This window comes from Anser cygnoides, chromosome 2 (genome assembly GCF_040182565.1).
Source record: "Anser cygnoides isolate HZ-2024a breed goose chromosome 2, Taihu_goose_T2T_genome, whole genome shotgun sequence".
Taxonomy (NCBI): Eukaryota; Metazoa; Chordata; class Aves; order Anseriformes; family Anatidae; genus Anser; species Anser cygnoides.
The window spans coordinates 119,803,303-119,821,438 of record NC_089874.1 but is presented as its reverse complement, the minus strand read 5'-3'; the positions used below and the strand labels follow the sequence as shown (position 1 = coordinate 119,821,438).

At 39.0% G+C, this 18,136-nt stretch overlaps 1 long non-coding RNA gene across 1 annotated transcript; it reads left to right on the top strand.

The window, feature by feature from the left end:
- The first annotated feature begins 11,182 nt into the window (after nt 1-11,182).
- Nucleotides 11,183-16,166, top strand: LOC125183791 (uncharacterized). The gene is made up of 3 exons (XR_007166386.2): nt 11,183-12,340; nt 12,447-12,522; nt 13,144-16,166. It is a non-coding gene; the product is annotated as an uncharacterized lncRNA (long non-coding RNA).
- The last annotated feature ends 1,970 nt before the right edge of the window (nt 16,167-18,136 follow it).

The following is an 18,136-nucleotide window of genomic DNA, read 5'->3' as shown; positions in this document are numbered from 1 at the left end:
GTGGGACACAATCTATTTAAACATATTGCAGTGGACCAGTATGCATGTTTATAAGCAGCAAGAAAGTTCATTTATTGATTTACGAATTTGCAGAATGTTATCACTTCTTGCATCAGGGATTTTCTCTCATACAGAGAGCTACATCAACCAAAGTGAAAATTATTGGCCATCAAAATGAATTTGTGTATTTACCAACCATGCATATATGATTGAATTATGTATACAGTTAAATCAATAAAATGACTTTGTTCTTATCAATGTAGTTTATTCCCCTGGTCCACATAGAACTACCTTAGACAAGATGTACTTATTCCCTCTGCAAATGTCATGCAGGGGTTCATTGTAAAGTGTTTGTGCAAAAGAATCAAAAGTTCAGTTCAAGCAGTTAAACCTAACCAACAAAGACTGGTTCTCGTCTTTCTCTTAAGCTCTGATTCATATTCTGAACTTCTGAATAAAAATAATGCCAGTCTCTTAAAAAGATTAAGCTCTTTAAATTATTATTATTATTATTATTATTATTATTATTATTATTATTAGTTGTAAATGAATTATGGCATGCCCTTTATTCATTAGACATCTGTAGCAATGAGTACATATTCATAGTGGCCACAGCTTGGCAAAGCTGATTAAACAAGTATGTGCTTAACTTTCTGCTAGTGTTCAAATCAATGCAACTTAAATTATAACTGATTTAAAACAGGCTTTAAGATGGGTTTTGCTCTGCTTTTGATGCCCAGACACAGGGCTAGATACAAACATAACATCAACAGTCAATGCTGACCATGGCATGGACTTTCCAGCGCAACGCTTTTCCAGTGTCTGCTGTCAGATAAAGTGATGCTAAAGGAATGAAAATGAGGAAAACTTCCCACCTTGGCTACTTCCTTTTCCTGGGACATCACTTCCAAAAAAGCAATACTCCGATATTTGATCCAAAGTAGAGGGAAAAAAAATAAAAAATAAAAATAAAAAAACAGTTGTGAGGTTTGTCATATTCAAAGTTACCTAATAAGCTCGTATTGGTGAAGAATGGAAAAATGACTCCTAAGACTAAAATGATAAAAAATAACCCTGATATTTACATTTTCTTTCATTCCAATTCATCCCAATGTGCTTTGTAAATTCAAATAGTCTGACATTTATATTAAGCTGGAAGGGTCATTGGATCCAGTTCTGCAGAGCAAGACATCAGAGTTTAGAGTCCCACTGATCATTTGTGCCTCTCAAGAACAGGCTCTGGATGAATTAGCACCACTATTAATCATAATAATACATCTATGTCTTGGTTCTGAGATTCTTGAGATGTTTTCCAGAAACTGAAAACTGGCATGATACTAGCCAAAAAAACATTAAAGCATAGGTCTGAAGTCTCCAGTGAATCCTTCAGAAACTGCATAGCTCTCACAGCATAATATTTCTGACAGGAAATATACACTTGAGATGTTTTAAGCTTGAAATGTCACATACACAATGGAGCTTAAGCCTGAGAACAGCTTCCCCTGTTTCCAAGATCATAACACTAATATTATAATTGAGAGGATAAAATGCCACTTCCTTGCTTCCCATACCCCTCTCCAAATGAAATGTGAGTCACTTCATGAATTTTATCTATGGCAAAGCCTAATGGAATAATTCCAGCCTGTCCTGGACAACCTTGCTGCCCAATTCCCTCACACACACACTCACACACGTTATTTCTGCTAGCTTGAATTTCATATCCGCCTCTGCCCAATCGTTTGTGGCAGGCTCTAGTGGTAAAGCAAATGCTCTGCTGCTGTTTTTCCCCTTAGAATTACAGATCGGTGAAGAAGTAGCTTAAAACATTTCCACTTGAGAAAAATGTGATGAAATTGCTAAAGGTTCAGCAGCCTTGAAACACTAGCAGGCTATTGACACCAGGATTATTCCCAGACATGATCTTTCCTTTGGAACCTGCAGCTGAAGTTTGCAGTATTTGTTCGTTTCATGCCTCCTCTGTGTAGCCTGTCTCTCTGGCTGATTTTCTTCCTTTCTTTATCTGAAGCTGGCATTTTTTCCACTCTCAATAATTAAGCTGTCTAGTTGTTAGAGACGTGCCTATTTTATCACATGTATGTCTCGTACACAGTTGAAAAAGGAGATCTCCAAGGGAGAAGAAGGCTGGCGTCTCTGCTGTTGAAACGGTTTCAATCTGGCCTGAATACTTTGCCTGCAGTGCTGCAACCCACAAGGGGGTCTTAACCTCTGAAACCTGCTGACTCAAGAGTAATTGGCCAGCATGATGCCACTGTGACCATCAAGTGGAACAAATAAAATTACCCACCATTTCAGTGCCGTGATTGTCTTCTCCCACTGCATGATTCCATGAATCCCCTGGAGGACTGACCTGCTTATAATAAACAAATTGTTTTCTGGGCTCCTTTTCCATTGCCTGTAGGGGAGTTACAAGAAGACAGAACCAAGCTGTGTTAACTATATTTAGTGATTTTTTTTTTTTTAAATTGCATCAGATGGTTCAGATGACTAGATACAGTATGATCTTTTAAAATTATATCCTCAAGAAGCAAACAATTAGAGAGAACAGCATCTCCACAAGGAAACTCAAGTTTACACAGCAATAGAAAGTTATAAATTCAAAGAATTCAAGAGGATTACACATATCCAAACTGGACAACTTAATTCATTTTCCTGCGCAAGACAGCTTAAAAGCAGGGATTCTCTTACTCTATACACAATTTTGTAATTTGTTTGCATAAAATCAAGTTGTTTACACTCTAGGACATTGCTATATAAAGGTCGTTGCCAAAACTTGCTGTCTCCTATAACAGTATAAAACCAGAATTTCTCCCATGATGGCTGTGGGTTTATTCAGATACACACCAGTGTAACTGAGAACTAAAGTTGGCTTTCAATCCCTGTCTAAAAGAAGCTCAGTAACGAGTAGAGGGGGAGAGCTGGGGTGAGGGTGGGGTAGAGGGGAATGAGGCAGTTCTTGTTCTCACGCTTTTCCTCCTTTGTGACCAGATAACAGCACCCCCAATCTCTGGATTCATGCAGAGGAGATAATATGACCTGGTAAACACATCAGCAGCACTAAGAGCGTGAAACTTTATTTTGGTGTTTTCAGTAACTGCTGGAGCTGATAATGGCCCTGATGTGGCCACAGTTGACTGCAAAAGTGCAGATTTAGTCCCAGTCCCATAAAGTTTTGTACTAACACTGTATGAAATTGCAGTTGTTTTGAGTTTCCCATCTTCACCTGAAAAAGAGCAAAACTTGGAGAGTATGTGAACTGTTGTTTTGGGAAAGCAGGTAGAGGATCCCAATGAGTTTTGCAGAATCAAACCATGGCTAAAGAATAAACAGACCAAAATAAGATATATAGCAAGCTACCTCGCCTTGACTAACAGCAACCATTTTAGATAACTGCCAGAGTATATCTGAAAACATACTGCTGTTTGTTGTCATATATTTCATTTAGAACCCATTCACTTAAATCATGTTCGTAAATGTAGGCAGACCATTAAGCATGTTGTTAAAAGATGGCTTGAAAAGACAAGGAAAATGTATACTTTTTTTTCCCCTTGCATTCTTTCAGTTGTTATGTATGATTACCTTATATCACTGCTAGATCCACTTCACTTGGCTTGTTAAGATATTTTGAGTGATATTTTACATGTATTTTCAGCTTTCTTTCTAAGTTTTGAAACCAACACATTAACAATGCTTAAAGAATGAGCAGTAGTCCTTATCTGGTTCTTCTGATCCAAAGTAAGCTCTCAGCCTGAACAGACCATAGCATTCAGAACAGTTCTTGTAAATCAGAAGGAGTCTGACCCCTGTTTCAAATTTAGCATGCATCCATTTAGCATTTGTTTTATTTCCAGCAGATAAGGGGTAGAGCAAACCTACAATGATTGTACCATACACAAATCTTTGCCTTGTCTACATGTTTCTTTCTCCCTCCCTCCCCTTTCGTTGCTCAAGCCTTTGTATGTCAAGCAAGATAGAGAAAAAGTAAAGAGAAACTCGTATTTGAGACCGTAAATCTTTCAGGATGGAAAGGACAGTCAACAAAACTAGTCAACCAGTATAACAGACTGATAAATCGTGGGATACAAGAATTCCCTTTTATAGATAAACCCTCAGAAAACAGGTCTCCATGACTGTGAGGCCTGTGAATTGTACTGGAACACTCTTCAGAGTTTGAAGGATATATCATCGTATGGAAAGATTTGAGACCTCAGGGCTAGTATCCACCTGAGTATGGCAACAAAAATTGTCCAGTGCCCAGGCATCTCTAACCGGTCATACTATGCTGCAATCTATGTTGCAAAAAAGGCTAAACTCCCATATGTGAGAAATTTTCCAAATATTTTCATAGCCAGCAGGCAGATCATGCACTAACCTTTGCCGTAACATAAACCCAATATGTAGATTGTATGCAACATACGTGGGTCTTTTGCAAATCACAGAGCTTCTCTCCCTCTCTGCTCCAGAGGTTCTGAAGGGCTGTGATCTGTCCCAGAAGTCACAGAACCCACTGACTGTGCAGGACATGTATATATACATACACCTCCTCCCCACTCAGCCCTGGAAGGGGACCATGAAACTGGAGCAGAAGATCCATTTTCTTTGCTCAGAGGCCTTTATGGGGCAGGAATGATACCATTTGAGTATCCTTGCACAGGAGGTTTTTTCCCGTTTTTCACTTGAAGTTGGTTGTATATGTTGAGTCTTTTAATGAACTTTGCTGAACAAAGTCTTAAGCAGAACAGTCTTAAGCAAGCTACCCAGGAAGGAGACATTTGAGCAGCAACAGCTCAAGGACACCAGCTCCTGCATACTTTTCCTCAGGGAACCAGCAGCTCCAAGAGCAGCCAGCACCCAGAACCTCCAGAGCAGGCTGCTGGGAGAAGTCGTATTGAACAGAGGCAGTTTTGCTGAAATCTGGGAGAGGAGACATTTGCACAGTTGGTTTTAATGCTTTAGGAAATATAGAAGATTGTACGCCTTACTAGGAAGAGAGAGAAAACAGATCACAAACATGAAGAATAATCACTGGCAGATAACTCTACTTCTCTGTGAAACGTAATCCCCAAATACTCTGGCAAGAAGATAGATCATTACACCATAATGACGAGCATTAGTCTCAGGTCTCAGTTTTTCAAAGAAACTAGGTTTAAAAATAGACTTCCTAAACCTTAAGGCCTGGAAGCTTGTGCAGACATTAAGATTTGTCTGCAGCTCCTTACTTTACTCCTACATTTTCCCATCTGCAAACAACTGCTGCGAAAGTCTGCATAACACAGACCTGGACTTTATAGTTCTCAGTGAGGCAACATGTCACCTATATTTATACTACTGTGATCTTATTAAAGAAGGAAATCCTGTCAGTAGTAATCTCAAATTCCTTCAGTTAACATAAATTAAAGCTCCTCACTTCTTTCTTGCAAAAGGATTTTTTTGTTTTACCTTAATGTGCATACATGTGCCTATTAGTACATACTTTTTAAAGTTTTTGGTTTTTTTTTTCAATGAAATCCTAACAGCAACTGACCACAGAAATTCTCTAAATGTTGGTTAGTAGCTACAGAGACATAAACTCACAAAAGCCTTGACTAACTCTTGCTGATAAACATATCCTTGATGTAATTATTGGCTTAAGTCAGAGGAAGTGTAGTTTTCTGGCTGTAGCAGGCAAATGGAATCTGGGAGCTCTGTGGGTCTATTTGTGGCCCTGTTACATGGGGTCTCTGTGAACTTGGCTAATGTAATTGTAAACTTTCTGAGACTATGTATCCCTCTCTGTGAGATGATGATACTATTTCTACTCACCCCAGCTTTTCTTAGAAGGATTTTTTTGCAGCCCCCCCGTCATGAAGATTGATACTGCAGTTCCAGGTAGAGATCATGTTAGGAGACCATGATGTTTCTCCATGTTAGGCAGCCATGATCAATGATATGATCAATGATATTATATAATGCAAATCTAACAAAACATTTTCAGTTTTTCCTAGTTTGCTGTATCTCATACTGAACTCATTTTGGCTTTAAGGTCAATGGTGTTTGTTATATTTTTGTAAGACAGCCAAATCAGTAGTAATAATGAATTCATGAATTGTGCTCTAACAGACTAACAGACTAGTAGAGATTCTCAGAGACTTTGTTGGGTGGTTTTTGTTTTTTTTTTTTTATTTTTTCAAATACATTTAAGTTTCCTTTATTAAAAACGGAAAAGGTTTATACTTTATTTGGAGATACTGTGATGCAGGCTCTAAGATAAAGAAGTCAAATGACAAGGATTTCTTGTACAGATTTCATGGTCATAAAACATAAAGTGGTTACAGAAGCTGCAGCCGAACAAAAGGCCTTTTTATGTTTTCATCCTTTCTGAATAGTTCTTATAACTCTATAGCAAACTTAAGACCAACAGAAAAGGACTGAAAGTCATGATGATTAATGTGACAAGGGAATGAGGAGGTCAAACAAAGGCATTGCTATTGTCCGTAGTCCTCGTCACAGTAGGTGATTTGTAGGGTTAAATCCATTACAGAGAAAAGCAAAACATAAAAATTGAAAATGCCATGCCAGTGCAACCTGTGGGAAGAGGGCAGTGTTTTTTGATGCCAGATCAGCACGTGGGTTTGATGGTGTGTGAGGAACAGAAGCCACACAAGCACCTGGAAGCTGTTATTACTGCACCCATTCACCTGTCTTTAGCCACGGCCAGTCTTCAAAGGAATGCAAACAAATAAACAACCTAGAGGCCAAGGTATACATCAAGGCAGTCAAGGAAGTGGGAATTCCTTCCTGGCCAGTATAAATATGGTATAAAACAAACGATCAACAAACAGAAATCACACACACCCTTGGAAATACCAATAAATCACCTACTTCCGAGCTTTCACTTTTCAGTCCTGAACTGTCTTTTCTCTAAACATGAAAAGCTCTACTCTTAGCAATGTTTTAGTCTTTTCTACTCACCACCTGCTTGGAAGGCCATTCCAGGACATTGTTCCCAAAACACTTAGAATCCTCTGAAATCCAGTCTCCAAGCTATGACTACAACAGTGGGAAGCAACGCAGCTTCTGTCTGGAATAAAAACAGTAGATAATTCATACCATTTCTCCAACATCTTGAAACTAGAAGATAAAGGTAAGTCACAAGCTCACAGTCCTCCTTGTGGCCTTTGTCTCCTTTGCAGCATTCATACCTAGAACCACTCAGCACATGGAAGAAATGCTGCCAGGAGAATGCAAAAATCTTGATTGAAGTGGTTATGGCCTTTTGCACATGCATAAATTTCAACTCCTATCTTGAATAGGTTCAGAAAATAGCCCAGACAGTACTCATTTCAGCTTCAGGGCACTCCTGGGAGATGTGTAAGTGAGACTGCTTTACATCTTCTAATCTAGGCAGTTGTGAAGCCACCCAAGGTGATATGCACAAGTGTTCTGTCATTGTTATGAGGGTCAGTGTTAAATCCATCTCGTATCCATGCAATTTTTCTCACAGGACCTGCATTTCTTATGTGTTTGTTTTATTTTGTTGGGTGGGTGGGTTTTTTGCTTGATTTGTTCAGTTTTGTTTTTCCCACCCAGTAGTTTATCTTTGAGTTGTAAATGCTTTAGTGTGGAAGTAGTGATACTGTAGCAGAACTTCTGTTATCACAAGGTTCTGTTGATAGCAGCAATTCTTTACTAATAACACTTAAGCGAAACACTGATATACAACCACTGTGATTACAAACCTGGGATAGTAGAAGTGCTATCATTTAAAAAAATTACCATTGCAGAAATAAGGATAGACTAGAGACACAGTTAAACAAAAATTCTCATCTCACTTTAATCACAAGAAGATTCTTGAAGTATTTCTGAATGACTAAAGAACCACAAAATATTTAACCAAAAGAATTATGTTGGACAGACAATGCAGAGTAAGAAAAAAAATACTCTGCCTTTACATGCAAGACAAAACCAAGTACTTCATACTCTGTATGCATTTTTTAACAAAACCAGGACAAAACACATTCTGACTGGAGGCTATATTTTGGGTTGCTGGGGACTCCAGGTTTAGAAGATGCAACATGGTATATCAGAAAACATTCTCTAGATACCATAAACAAAGTTTAAATATGAATTATGAATGCTTCTGGTCAGCCAATGAATGACAGTTCTTGACATACTGAGGATCTGGGATCTGCTACTTAATAGTCCCCAGTAATGGAGTGAAAATCTTTTGGGGCATATAAAGAGGTGGGCCCAAGTCATGAAGGTATTAAAATATCATTTTAGACATCAAATAAATACAAATTATGAGAACAAAGAGAGGGAGGTGGTGAGAGGTGATAAGTTATTCATCTCTATCATGTGCACGTCATGAATTCAGCTATGGTGTTTTACATCTTGCATCTCTGGAAATTGTTATATTCATAATATATATATACATGTTAAGAACTGTTAATTCATCGTTATGGATGTATATCAACTGTATTTGCAATCAGCAGTATTAAGAGCTTCACAAAATACACTGATAGGCTTTTGGCTTACATATGAGACCAAACAAACATGAAGATTTTAGAGGCTCTCTCTGCTTATTTAAAATGCTATAAAACATACTTTACAGAATAGAAAGTGGCTTCAGTAACTGAAATGAAAGGCCTCTCTAGATTTTGATCCATTCATTCTGGTGCACTTGTTTCAATAGATATAGCCTTTCCTCTGTGAGAAACACAGCCCAATTTCTTTCACATTCTCCAGATAATAAACTAATAAACCAAAATAAAGCCCAATATTGCAATGTGATGAGAGCCTTCTGGGAGTGTAAGTGGCCTCCACCTCCTTTGTCTTACAGGACTGGGTACTTCACATAGCAGCAAGACAGATGGAAACGATGTCACTGGAGGCAACTCACACCTTTCATCAGAGAGGGGAAAAAGAGAACATCTACATTATTTTCACAAGGATGATCTGAAAAGTGCTTTCCCATGAGTTGGAAGGACCCTCAGAGCCTTACTTTGAAACACTCATGTTGTTTACTGTGAAGGATATCTTGAAATTCAACAGCAAAGAATAGTTATTCTTACTCAGTCATTTACAACTGAAATTTTCACTGTAGTTGCTTGACTGTGGTGGAAACCCCAGGGCAGATGTGCATTTGAGATTAATCTATTCTGTTTTGTTGCCTTAGAGGACACTGCTAAAATATTACCTTGCTACAATAAAAAACATAGATATGGGAAAGTCATCTAGTCCCCCTCACTAACACTGCAGACTTGCCCTCTGCAGAGTGTTCCCTAGTGCTTTGACCAGTCTATTTTTAAAGGGCCTAAGTGATGAGAATTTCTGCAGAGGAGAGTTCACAGGCAGCCCTCTCTCCTCTAACAAAGCTCTGAATAGATAAAGAATAATAACAATATTTTTATCAAGCTTTCTCTCTTTTACCCACCAAAGTACTTAGGGTGCTAAGTAGCCATCATAAAGTTCTTGTCCCAACCAAGACCAGCAACGTTAAAAAGAGATCAGTAAAGAAAAAATAACAATAAAACAAAAGACAGGCGAGGACAAGGGCCCTAGCAGATGTGCAGCTCAGGAACAAAAGGGTCTTATAGTAAGGATTGTTGAAGCAAACTTTCTCAGCAGAATTCATAACTGTTCGAGCTCTAGGGCCAATACAGGGAAGTTTTCATAGTGCTTAACTGTCAGTGCTTAGCAGGATATTCAACAATCTTCAAGCATTCTTAGTATCTCATAAATCCAGACCTACACTGAGGGAAACTGAAGAAGACCATATTTCTGAGCAAAGTTCTTGAGGTAACAGAAAAAAAATAAAGAGATGTCATTTTGATTTGTTCATTTGCATCAAACCCAACAGGTGAGTGCTACAATTTTAATCACTTTATAAATCTTCCTTCTGTATCTGCTAAATTCTTGCTGACCGGTAGTTGCAGCAATTTGCCAGGTAATACCAAAAGTGAAGAATAGAATAAAAAGCTTCACTATCTTCAAACTCAAACAAATGCCTTTAGGAAAAAGCATGAACCAAAACCTAAGTCAAGTGCCTGTCTTTTCCATCCATGTTTGTCAATGCTAAAGCCCTACTGGTTGCTACTTGCACAAGAACACTATTGCAACTTCTGTAGGGGGAAGAAAAAAAAAAAAGAAAAAGAAAAAAAAAAGTGTTATATTTCTTTTTGACAGAACCATTAAGGAACTCTGTAATGTTTCAATCTGTGGTCAGTGTTCTGTTTTGCTTGGCTCACTAAGCCCTCAGCCTCAGCTGGCATTTCCTAAATTAACAGCACATTCACTCCCCACATTAAGACAGTCAGACAAATGGTTCAGCCTAAACTAAGCAGTTTGACACTCATGTGCTTCAGCAAAGCTGAACAGCATCTCATGACGCTTACATGATTGGATGATATCATAATCATATGATAAAAAGCCATTAGGCCAGGACCAAAACCTAAAACATAGGTCATTATGTTAGATGTAAAAAAGTGTACCCATTTAATAGAATTAAAGAAACAAAAAAGAGTTCTGACACCAGGGAACATCTGGCTAATATTTACATCTCCTGTTTAATTTGGATGCTTCAGTTTAGTTTTCAAGATGGCAGTGTATAGAAACAAATTAAGCCAATCACTCTATCTGCAGTTTAAAAAACCGAGATTTGTTTATAGTTTCTCATATTAATACCTCATCCACTTGGCCAAAATGCCTCGTGAAAAATATACCTCAAACACACAATTCCTCTTTAGTAACAAAGCCGTAATTCAGCATAATTCTTTGTTGATGGGATGAAAAAGGGAGTCATGTAAACTTGGAGTATTGAGATGAAGAGATAAAGTTGGGCCATAGGAAACGAAACAGTCTTCAGTGCTGTAGGGTTAAACCAAAGCCCATTAAGAAAGTCAACAGAATTAGCATTTTGGGCCCCATCCTACTTTCCTTTAAATCAATGGGACTTTGTCACTGACACCAGCCAAAGCACAATCACAGACATGTTCAGTGTTAAACTAACATGAGCTGAATGCAAGCTTGCTGGATGAGCCCTGTGCATGGGAACTTGCAAGTTTAACTCTGTGATGAATTTCATACAGTGCTCATTTCCAAGAGCACTGAAACGCATGAAGCAATTCAGCGATGCATATGTAGAACTTCATAAAATATTATCTCTAAAAGAAAAACTGGCCAAGTGACAATATTATTATGTCATAGGTAATTAGGTAAGCTCCAGAACATTCAGGTTAATAAAATGAGATACTGATTTCAAAATGCTAGAGAGAATATAAAGCCTGAAGTCATAACTTTTACTTACAAACCCAGAGGGACAGACAGGGAAATCTCTTCATCAGGCTTCCCTGTTTCTGAACATACAAAGGACCTACCAGGCCAAAATCTATTCAGTATTACTGAGTATAATTGGCAGGTATAAGTAACAGTATTAGCATCAGTGAATCACAGTATCCAAACCCCAGGTCTAGCTAAACAGTCCCAGTATTTGGGCTGTTTCTAGTCTGCTATTTCTAGAGGCAGAAGAAAAACCCATGGAGGCTCATTGAATCTTTCCCATGTCTACCTAGACTGCCATGACTAAAACACAATGCAGACAAAAATTAACAAGAAACCTGTGAGCTTTATGTTAGCAAGCAATTCATCATTGGCTGCAAGGATCTTAGGAGTGGAAGCAAACCTAGCAGTATTCTGAGTGCTAGACATGTGCTTCAGCATAAAACAGCAGTGTAAGTCTTGTCTCAGGTGAGAAATGTTTGTTTTGCCTGTCACACAGCCCTCAACTGTTTCAGATGCTTTGAACTGAGTGACATGGTAATTCTCTTTTAGGGATACCCCACAGCCCAGAGGAAACATGGATCTGTTCTCATCGTCATGGGGGTGCAAACTCCAGCTAGGCTGGTCATGAGGCATGCCCGGGCCTGGCCTCAGGCTCCCAGGCCAGCTGGCTGGAAGACTCCCACCAGAAGGTGGGGGCTGGCTCAGCTGGCTTACTGGGAACGGTTTCGGGGCCATGCTGACCTCTGGACCATCTCTGGCACCACTCAGAGCCAAGAACCAGCCTCACAGTGTGGCAGCGCAGCCACTCCACTTGTCTTTATTCCAACCATTTAATTTACTAGGAGAGCTACGGCCTGCCAGTGACAGGCTCTGCTGCTCTGGGGACAGCTGAGCCTGAGTAGGCCTGGAGCCAGAGGGTGGCCCATGGCCCTCTTTTATTTAGAGTAATATATATAGCTACTGGGTATAGCTACTATATAGCTATATGCTGTGGTGGATGTGAGCATGTCCTCAGCCCTGCTCTGCTAGGGAGACAGAAGGAGGAGAGTCCTGGGACAAGGTACCTGTTCTCCATTCATCAGAAATGGCAGCTCTTAAAATTTATTTAAAAAGGGGGTCACCCACGTGCCTGTCATTTCTTATACATTGATTTTTACTTTCTACAGAGCCAGATGAAAAGTGTGCTACCTTCTGAGGAACATTTCCTGCAACCACAGTCATCAGAAGTAACCCTTTTGTGAGGTAAAACCAAATTATCCATTACCTGGAGCAGCAATGCCTTGTTGTTTTGCTGTTTGAAAACCTCCGTGTTACAGAGTGCTTTTGCAAGCAGGAGTGGCCAAAAGTGTACTCTTCTGTATAAAACTCTCGGTTTCTTTCATTCTCTCTCTTTTTTTTTTTTTTTTTTTTTCTCTCTGTCCTAGGGCATGGCAGAAATGGAAAGGCAGAAATAGGAAGTTCAAGCCTATCTCTTCCAAACTGCTCAATTTCTCCTTCCAAAAATGCTCAGGGAAAAATGGATGGGAAGTTGCAGGCAGGGTATAAAGTGCTCAGAGTGCTGCAGAAGTGATGTAGTCATTTAAAAGGATGACTTGGAAAAACAGTATGTTTCTTCTTTTGACATCCTCCCAGGAATGTCTGCATCAGCCAACTTGCTTCAAGTGACAAAAGTCATTACAGATAAACACAGTGGATTGTTTATTTTGGAAAGGGACTGGGGCATAACTCCTCTGAGGTAAAGCACAGGGTGGTTCTCTCTTTACCTGCTGCTGAATCCAGCGGAGGGGCAAGGTGCTGCATGCTTTGTGTTAAAATGACTAACAAGACCTTTGTCTAGGCTTGAACTCTCATACCTGTTTGCAGTTCCTGACATACCTCGGATCCCCCCCACTGCCTGCTGAGCCTGCGCTGGAGCACTTGGATGGCAAGCCTCTGGAAACAGGATGCCACGGGGATCCACGGGGAAGACAAAGCCCCTCAGAAAGGCGAGCAGCCTCGGGCCACTCTAATTACAAGTCCCTGCACTGCTTGAAGGTACTCAGCTGACATGCCTGAACTGTGCAAAGACCTTCAAGTGAACTATTATACAAAGCTCAATGTATCACATGGTTGCGAAGCAGCTGCTAAGTCTCACTGTAAATGAGGCACAGAGATGATAAGTCACATACTCTCATATACAATGTGTTTAAGGAAACCCCCACCCTACAGATTTTACTGCCTTAGGGTAGGATGAAACTTGGGAGGTGAAGGGGAGGGAGGGGGATGTGGGAAAGAGTTTTATGTGAAGACGTTCTAGTCTACATTAAGGATGTGTTTACTTCTAGTAGCTTTGGCAAGTTAATCATAACATGCATTTAAGTTCTTTCAATAACATCCCCCAAAGTGGATTTTTTTTAAATGTCACTTCCCTGTTTAAACCAGCACAGAACTGTACATCAAGATAAGTCTTCCACATGAGACACAGAAAGCAGTAGTTACTAACATTTGGCTTTTCCTCTGCTCACTTTGCTTGAATACATAGAAGCCTGAAATGTGTGTTCTCAATTCAGATAGGATGAGTGTAAATGACATGCGTTTGATTGCAGAGATATGACAAGCAGAAAGACTGACATGATTAAGAAAAATTCCTGCAAAACAGAAGACAACAGATGACATAGTCCACAGTAATTAATATGCTGTTTGTGATCATCTTAGAAAAAATGATTGAATTCTTTGGGTAAAGCTTAATGGCTGCAGAGTAGTGCCTTAAACACACCCATGAAGGGTTTTCCTATAACTCAGTGACAAGCTGTGGCCATAGTCATTTCTGAAATCCCAGATGCATAGAAATACATGGTTGGGTGGGACCTGCAGAAATCATCCAGCACTGCGCTGAGATAGGCTGGGCCATAGGAATCAATTTGATGCCGAAATGGGAGCCCAGACCCATGAGAGCTATTAATTCAGACTCTCTGCACTGTCAGTAGGTGGCTCATCTTTTCAAGATTTCCCCTTCATCCATGACAACAAAAAGTAAATATATGCCTTCCAAAGTGAAAAAATGTTATTTATATAGTGAAAATATTGCAAAATAGTAATGCAAAAACAAGCTTAATTCTCTTTCAAAAGGGTCTAGAAAAAAAAACTTGGAACTTACTTACCTGACACGTGTGCGTTTTTAGACAAGTATCCACAATCGTATACTCCCCTTTCCACACCTTCTTCAATTAATTTTCAAGCATCCCTTCTGAAACAAAGTATGTAAAATATGTGCATATAAAGGATATTTAATGATCTATAAGTGATATCACATTATTTGCCAAACATATATGCTTCCTTAGGCTCTGTTAAGAAAACACTTTGAAGCAAAAAATAGAAATTCAAAGAAGGAAAGTATAGCAAGAAGCAGGTGATTAGAGGTAGGCCTTCCTGGGAGGAGACTTCCAGAACAAGAGAAGTCCCTGACAGGGCCTGCAAATCTCACTTTTCTCTATGGATTTGTTGGAGAAGAAAGATCCATAAGATTAAGTGTAAATCCGGGGGCATGAAGACGATGGCAGGAGATTCACATTTTAGCTGTCACAAAGGGAAAATACTTCATCATTAAAACTAAAGTCAGAATTCTGTCTCCTTTACAGAGGGCTTCAAACCATACTTAGCTTACAAGGGACTATTTGAATAGTTAACCATTTGCTTAGGTGATTTGATCCTGCTCTCATTGAAGGCAGATGTGTCTCCCTTCAACTTCAAAGAGAGCATGATGACACCTTTGCAAATTGTGTTTCAATCTGGATAGCAGAGGTTTGCACTTAAAACATTTTCTAATAGAGATACTGCAGAAAGCAGAAGTAGGCCCAAACTATGTTAAAATTTCACTTAAAAAATAAAAAAATAAAAAGAAAATTTTAAAAAAAGGAAAAAAAAGAAAAAAGAAAGAAAGAAAGGAAGAACATCCCAAAGTAAATTTGGACAAACAGGTTTAAAACTAGCACAGATGGGCCAAAGTGCTTTTTACCCCTTATCACAGACATTTATATTATATGTCAAAGTAATGCAGAATGCAGCGATAGTCAACGTTAGAACGCTCTGTCTGGGTCATGCAGATTCATCATCAGCTGAAACAAAGTGTATTTTCTCCTGGAATGGGTCACTGTTCTCCTCAATCATCTCACGCTTTTGTTGTGTTTATTTTCAGCACCAGTTTAATCTTAAAGATGCCATTTAACAAAGAATTTGTCCAGATAGTAGCAACATATGGAAGCAGCTGTTTGCAGTTCTTGGTCATAAAATGAGTTACATCTTCCTTTAAACAAGACAGCTTTTCATTTTGCTGCTAAACCTGCAGTTGAATCAGTACAAAATGATAATAAACATGTCTGAAGAGAGGTCTCCAGCTCAAAGCAAGAGTTACTGTCCATGAACTCTGCCACCCTTTGCTTCTTATTTCCTAGCACAGGACATTTGTTTCAGAGAATAGCTATAACATGCAAAACATGAACTACTTTTTGGCACTCAATTCTTAATTATTGTTATTATTGCCATTAAAAGAAATCTCATGGCTGAAAATATCTTCAAAAATGGAAGCATCTGATATGTTACACATTGCCTTAGTGCATTACAGCAAAAATAAAACAGATAATACTTTGCACAGCATGTCCAAAGCATGGCTATATCTACACTGCCAAATAAAACAGGGCCAGGGAGTGAACTTGATTACAGGACTATGAACATTCATTTTGCTTAGTTATTAATACCTTTTCTGTCACAGTTTTGGCCTGTGCTGACTAACAGTTTTCAATAATAATGCCCAGGCATGACTGATGGGAGAGCACATGAGGCAGGGAGCTCACCCAGCAGGCTATATGAGTGAGACCACAACAGATTAGAGTTTGTATTGTCCTGTAATACTATCCCATATGCTTTGTGCATTCACACATCTCAAATACACCTTTGCACCAAGGAACACAACACAACCCCACAGTTTTCATGTTATGAAAACCTGATTCTGACAGGCAGAAACATAGCCCTCATGCTACTGAACGTACCTGAAAAGAACACAAAGTAATAATTACATCTCAGATCCACTGGGAAACCACTTGCTTAGCGGAAATGTAGCACCACAATGCTGTACAACACGTACAAGAGAACAGTACTTGTCCATGCTTTATTTATCAGCTTGAGTGTATCTATGCCATCTCAGATACTTGACATTCTGGCTATTTCTTGGAGAGGAGGAGATTATAACATGAGAGACAGCATTGTAAAAGGAGAATATCAGTAATAACTCTGATGCCTAGACCTTCACCACGTCATTTGATGAGGTCTAGCAGATCTAGCTATGGGATATGTTGCTGTCTCTTTAAAGGAAGAAGTGTTTTGCAGTCCATGTGGAGGTAAGGAATAACCAGCTAAACTGGGAGGGAGCACAAAGTACCTACTAGGGAAGTGATCAATGAAAAATAAAGACATGCAGAGAAGGGGGGCTGTAGGATAGGAACTGGTGATGAAAAGAAATGAAATAATTGAGCCGATGAGGGTTTTCAATCAGGGTCAGAGAGATGAGAGCTGAAAGTTCACCAGAACATCTATTCAGTTCACCAGTGTGGTATGTTAGGATCATGATGTCGTGTGTTGATTTACATATTGCTGAAAAGCCAGCTTTTCTGGTAATGCAATGAGTACCAGCTTTACAACACTCTGTAATATATTAGGTAAATGTAGACAGTTTCTGTGGAGTTTGTAGTCTAAAATGAGCAAAATTTAAGGCTGTGGCTTCGGATTAAGCATAAAATATCATTGTGCTCTTTTGCTATGGATAGACTGTAACTATGCCCCACTAACATGTAAATTGCTGATTTTTTTACACTTCCTTTCCTACTTTTGACCAACAATTCCAGTTGAAAATACAAGACATGTGCCTGGCTCAGCTTCTTAAATTGTTCATACTGACCTTTAAGGCAACTTTAATTAAATAGATGAGGGTTATATGATCTGATAATTTGTAGGAATAGGGGGATGGATTCTGTGACCTAGGAGGTCTCTTTCAGTCACAAGTGTAGGTATTACCTTGCAACAATTTTAGCATCTCCTTTCCACCAGCTTACCTGAGTTAAAAGTAACACCAATGTTATAAATCACAAATAACTGCACCAAATGGTGTAAAAATAGCAGTAGACAAGAATTAAGCACCTTGTTTTACACTACCTGAGCCTATGGCAAGAATTTAGCTATAAGCTTTTGAAAGCTTAACCCCAGCAGATCTTCCTGTGGTGGTTTTAGTTGCTATCTTCCCTCACCTGTCCTGCCATTTCTCTGATGCAAATTATCAATTTCAAAGCAAAACCAGCAGAAATGAATAATATATCTGCCTGTTGGTCTCTGCAATATACAGACCATGGGTTTAAGTTAACTCACCTTCTCTAGTATTTTCCTTGCTAAGGAGCTGCAAAGATCAGAAGACGATAATGTCTCTTTCATATTTACTACTGTATACAGATAATTCCATAGTTACAAGCATATCAGAAACAGAACAGTAAGTTCATGCTCTCTGGGAAATAAAGACACCCACTAGGTCACTGATGCCCTTTGTTCTTTAAGAGATTAACTTTAGACTTCAAATGTCTCAGTAAAACAAAAACTTTATAAAAACTTTCGATAACAATAGTTGCAATGCCTATTACACACAATCATGTGTGGTTGTTTTTTAGCTAAGTACCCGCAACTCTTTCAAATCACTGTATTCCCCTTTTCAAAAACAAGAAGAGAAGACAAATTTAGAAATGAAAATAAAGTAAATGACTCTAGTATAAATTAGGAAACTCATTAATTCTGGCATTCCTGAAGCTCAGGGCCAGGTAGCTTGTTTGCAGAGCAAATT